Source organism: Pyrus communis, chromosome 8 (genome assembly GCF_041283825.1).
Source record: "Pyrus communis isolate YQ-2024b chromosome 8, ASM4128382v1, whole genome shotgun sequence".
Classification (NCBI taxonomy): Eukaryota; Viridiplantae; Streptophyta; class Magnoliopsida; order Rosales; family Rosaceae; genus Pyrus; species Pyrus communis.
In genome coordinates, this window is record NC_142572.1 from 21,499,643 (window position 1) to 21,505,595 (window position 5,953).

General features: G+C 35.0%; 1 long non-coding RNA gene across 2 annotated transcripts; it reads left to right on the forward strand.

Moving 5' to 3' along the window:
* Positions 1-304: 304 nt before the first annotated feature.
* Positions 305-2,461, forward strand: LOC148695342 (uncharacterized). 2 transcript variants are annotated; one of them, XR_015965512.1, is made up of 3 exons: positions 324-696; positions 1,718-1,798; positions 2,019-2,461. It is a non-coding gene; the product is annotated as an uncharacterized LOC148695342 (long non-coding RNA). The 2 variants fall into 2 exon arrangements; XR_015965511.1 differs by having other exon boundaries at positions 305-696; positions 1,718-2,461.
* Positions 2,462-5,953: the final 3,492 nt, after the last annotated feature.

Sequence of the window (5,953 nt, forward strand, 5' to 3'; positions counted from 1 at the left end):
CATCAATGCACTTCGGGTTGGAAAAAGAGAGAAGAGAGGGCTCGGCCTTGTCAATTGTCACCATCCACTACAAGACAGCACCACATTTATCGCAGTTAATTCACCACGGACATAAAAGACTCGTTGTAGAATATTCAATATTACCACGGACATTTAAAGTCCGTTGTGAGTAAATGGTTTTAACAACGGGCAAAACCGGCACGTAATGGAACATGTTAGAATAATAACGCGCAAGTAGAGCTTGTTGTAGTTATTTGATATGACCACAAGGGTAGCCCGTTGTTGAAATAAATTTAATCACAGCGCCTTCTTGAAATCAATCACGGTATATGAATGTTGTAGATTAATTTATTTAATATTACTCTCAAATTTGTTATCAGAACCAACTCTATCTTAAACCCAATCTCTATACCAATTCCAGACCTGATACCACCAACCCACCCAGTCTCACCCATTCGCTTCCTTCGGCGGTTTCTCTGAAATCTCCAAACTACTCATTTCTCTCCCCAAAGCCCCGCCCCCCTCTTCTTGGAAATCGCAACCGTCTTCTGTCCGGCACCCACACAAGAACTCATCACTGACGCAGAGCCCGCCGGAAGCTTTCTCTAGAGAACGATATGTCGGTCGCCGTCCCCATGGCCTCGCCCAGTCGCCGGCTCGACTTGGATGACCAGCCATTCCTCAATTCCAGGATTTGTACGTCTCTCGATTTCTTTGTAAAGATATTAAAATTTAATTCCATTTATTGAAATGATACCGTGATTATTCTGCCATTAAAGTGAAATTATGAATAAGTATGTTTTTTAACAATTCGATTTTGGCTAAATGTGATAAAGATTAAAGCTTTACTTAGTTTTGGTTCAATACGATAAGGTGCAAGAGAAAGGGATATGTTGATAACTAGGAGGCAAGCATGCCTTCTCCAAGCATGACCAAGCATAGAACGAGCAGTGTGAAAATTTTTGGGGTCGAATTGTGCCCTGACAATGTGGCTGTTGCCATGGTATTTTGTTCAAGGTGTCCTAGGCCTTGCAGGGTTTTCTGTTGTTTTTCGGAACTGGTTTGCTTTACATTTGTAGCTGTAGTTATTAAAAGTGGCGTTCTTGGATGAATTGTGAACTTAAATTGACGTTGGTATGCACTGATTGGTAAAGAATTTGCTTTGAGGATTCTGATTAGTATGAAAATGGTGCTAACCGGGGTACGAAAATGGGATTCTAGCTTTGAATTACTGATGTGAGACATTGTTCTTCTTTGATAAGTGAATTGTTTGTGTAATTTTGGTTTCTGACAAATTTATATGTGAAGGACCTCCCTCAATTTGTCCCGCTCTCATTTTCAATTTTGATGTCCTCGAAGACTCAACGGTTTTTTTGAACCTATTTTTGTTTGTTTTCCTAATTTTTGTTTATATCTTTGAACCTATTTTTGTTTGTTTTCCTAATTTTTTGGCGAACTGCTATTATAGAAGTAGAAAGAAGGAACAAGGGGTTGAAATTTGGCTAATTCTGCCAATATAGATGTTTTGCAAGTGGCTGGGTTTTGCTAGTTTAAAGGTCTTAATGCTTCTTTTTCCTTTTCTATTGCTTTTGTTAATTCAGGGTTATTACAATTTGCAAGTTACTCTTGAATTATTAAGCTTTCATTTTAAAAAAATAAAACAAGGAAAAACAATGAATTGAGGTATATTTGATATGTATGCTATTTTGCACTACAGTGAATCGTACAGATCAAATAAATTCTGGATGGCGAATCTTCACCATTGATGAAATTGTGTTTCTATGTTTAACTTCTACAGGTGCGTCCTCTGTATATTTCTATAATTTCAATTTCTCAAATCGCTACTGTTTATTAGATTTTACTTTTGATATGGTTACTATTGTTTATGGTTTATAAAAAAAATCTTTGTTTTTGCTATTGGTTTGGTTAATCTTGTATAATATGTATTTGCAGAATTATACGCAGTGGCTCTATTTAGTAGGTTCATAATCTAATCATGTGTTTATCTTTTCTCAAAGGACTCCTCTTATTATAATTTTGTCAAGAGTTCAATTGCAAAGGAATGCATGAGTAGAAAGGTTTAGAGGCAGAAACTCTATTTACTTTTCTTGATTGAGATCAAATGTATATTTCCACCTATACGAGTACAATATTTTTTTTTATTGTGATCCATATGCTTATGTCCATGCAAATAGAGAGAGGCAGCAATTGCTGAGGCTCAAGTATTAGGGGCAGTAGTTCACTCTCAAGGTCCTTTGTTTGGAGATGTTCAAAGAAATCTGAAGTCTTCAAGTGTTCTTGTTATTGGAGGCCTATTTGATACTTTGTGGATAGTTTGATATTTCTAGTACAACTCGTCGTTAGCTTTAGTGTGCAGTTTGTAATATTTGATTTTGTGATTTCTTTATGTAATTATTGTATTGTAGTAAATTTGTTTATATTTTAAATGATTTATTATTAATTTTTTTTTATTTTTGGAAAATTTTTTATGACGGTCGTGAGCCGTGGTCAATTTGTAATTCACAACGGCCATAATGAATGTGGTGTTAGATCTCAATCTACCACGGGCACAATTCGTGTTTATCGCACATTTGACAACGGGCATAGTCTGTGGTAGAAACTAAGATTTTTTATCACATCCAGATTACTAACGGGCACAGTGCCCATGGTGGATTGCAATCTTTCACGGGCATTGACCATGGTAGATGAGCTTTTTTCTATAGTGATCCCAGAAACTGCATGGTTAATCGCTGAAAAATGTTTTCTTGTGTGGAAGAAATTTCATGAAAATTATAGCAGTCGGTATAATTATCAAGGTGAAATTTCATGAAATTTCATGAACTTGTCGCAGAAAAAGTGCACTTACAGTATGATAAAAAATTTAAGTTTTGCATTAGGCAAATATAGAGATGCTCAGACAAAAGCGGTGAAAAATTATCAAGGTGACACAAGTATTGGTGATGGGGCAACAATTTTCTAATTTTTTTTATTAGCACCTACCGTTTATTTTTTATTTTTTATTTATTTTTTAGATAATTAATTATTTCCCACTTTATTTGTTTTAGTTGATGCAAGCAAACAGTTGGTACCTAATTTTGCCCAAATTCATCACAAGGTTCAACAATCACAAATGTTGGAAAGTTGTGAAAATTTGTAAAATACTAAATTATTAAGCGTGCTTCCAACGTTGTTCCAAAAGAGACGACGCTAAGAGGTGAGACTGACAAAGACAGTGGGGCATTTTATAGAAGTCAAGTTGAGTATGCAAGGAACTTGTGCTTGATAAAAGAGATCGAAAAGCTATGTTCATGAAGGTTGACGACAAAGCATCACCGAACACAAAAGCTTTTTGAAGGCACGAATGAAGGAAAGTGACAAGAAGAATAAATCTTTTCAGTGATGACGGAGGCACCTCGAATCATAGTGAAGACAAACCTAGCACCACAAATTGGTTTGGATACATATAATTATTAGGTTATCTTATTAGATTTTTAAGATGTACCCCTTTTTATTTGAGAAACAAAATTTAATTATAACGTTTCATTGATTTATGAAAAAAAACATAATTTAACAAAGCACTTTAATTAAATATAATAGAACTATATATTAAACAAATAAATCTCGAATAGTTACAACAACAATGTCGTTTAATATTTACTCCTCATTATTTGGGCTTTAATTAATATAGTCGCAGATTGCATCCGCTATATTAATTGAACATAGCACCAATTAATTAACTTTTGCTCTTTATATTGTTCTTTTGCACTTTCTGAATTTACAGTTTTGCGAATTAAATCTTTGAAAATATATATGCGCAGGTTTGAATCCCCAAGCATGTCGTTGGTTTGGGATATGTTACTTGCGTTCGAGTTTAAATCTCTCTTTTCATAAGTTAGATGAATGTGGAGTATTCATCAATTTGCATGGTCGGTCTTATAATCCTTGTGCGACATAAATAAAAAAGTGTGCATGTACAGTTGTGTATTAAAGTCAAAATTTTGATGCTCCCAAGCTACATGAACAAAAATGATTACATTATTCACAGATTGTACATACATGATCGGATTTAGATTTATAGATCATCTCTATTAGACTAAAAACTTGAGGGTTTTAGAAAATCGGAGGTCTTGTGCCGTAACACTACATGCACCATTGTACTTAAGTTAGGGGAAATAATACTAATATCTTTGGATTAAGCCTAATGAAGTAGGTTCGAGGTTCATGGGTGGTCTTGCTTTAAGTTGATTATAGAAGGAGTGCAAAGGTATTACTGGTTTTATGGATACTCAGGATAGAACCACCCGCAACTCAGCCCGGAGGCGGGAAATGGTTTGTTGGATATTGTTCTCGTTATATTTTCTAAAATCTCTCCAAGTTAGCATGTGTGTTATAATGGAGAACAAGAGAACAGTCAAAATCGTAATAGGAGATGGAATTTAACAATGTTTTTAAGGAGACAATAATTCCATATCTACTTGAACAAGGTTGAATTGAATTCCAAATTTCCAATTGGGGAGTGAAGAGGAGGTGGGTCCCAGTGACCCTGCCAATGGGTGTAAAACTTGGGAAAGGGATCCTTTTCGGATCCCTTCCATTAAATCCATCAAATCAATGAATTCGTGTCCTTGAAACTTGATATAACGGTTAAAGTTATTATAACTTTTAAATGAGCATCATGTTTTTAACCGTTAGATCAAATTTCAATGGTCTGGATCCCGAAATACGTGGATTAGGTGGAAAGGGACTGAACATTAAATTGGCCGTGATTTCGTTCACCTAGCAAAAGATTCTGCATCTAATGGAATTGTTTATGATTTTTCATGAGGCAGACTATGCATACAAGCCTCAACAAGAAACGTGTTTAGTAGCCGATCCTTGGCATAAGGTCATGCTTAGAAAGACCTTTACTTACACTGAGCCACCTAAGACTAAAGGATTTTGAGTGTTCAAACTGGAGTGTGATATTGATGGTGGTCCACAATGGATGGAGGTTGTTGAACTTGGTGATCGGGTATTATTTGTGAGCAACCACCATTCCGCCATATGTTATGATGGATAAAATTGTAATCAAAATCATAATATTTTCAAAAATCACTCCAAGTTAGCACGTGTGTTATGATGGACAAAATCGTAATAAAAGAACAATCAAAATCGTAATAAAAGATGGAATTTAACAATGTTTTTAAGGAGACAATAATACTATATCTACTTGAACAAGTTTGAATTGAATTCCAGATTTCCAATTGAGGAGTGAAGAGGAGGTGGGTCCTAGTGACCTTGCCAATGGGTGTAAAACATGGGAAAGGGATCTTCTACGGATCCTTTCCATCAAATCCACCAATTCAATTAATCCGGATCTTTGAAATTTAATCTAACGGCTAAAGTTATTATAATTTTTAAAAGGGCTTTATGTCTTTAGCCGTTGGATCAAATTTCAACGACTCATATTCATTGATTGAGTGGATTTAATATAAGTGATCCGAAGATCCCCTTCCTAAAACTTGGACTCCACAAATGTGACGCCTGTACTACAATTGCTGATGGCGGATCACCAGCAGCTTAGACACCGGACTTGTCCTAAACCCTTTTTTGACGCTTTGTTTTTGTTGTTTAGACATTCTCCAACCCTAGGCTAAAACTCAAATTTCCGCTTCTATTCCCCCCAAAAACTCAACCCAACCCAAGGCTAAAATATAGCCTAAAACCTAAAACTCAAATGGAAGCCAAATTTAGCCCAGGATTAGTAAATTCATTGAATCCAACGGTTAATATCTAATTTAATGAAATTCAACGGTAAAAATAAAAATAAAAATAAAAAATAATTGTCCAAATTTAAATCTAATGGCTAAAATAATTATAAAAAAAAAATCTTTCATTTGTTTCATATTTTTTCATATTGTTTAACGAGTTTCATTGTGTCGGTTAGTGATTTTTCAGTATTTGTCAGAATCTA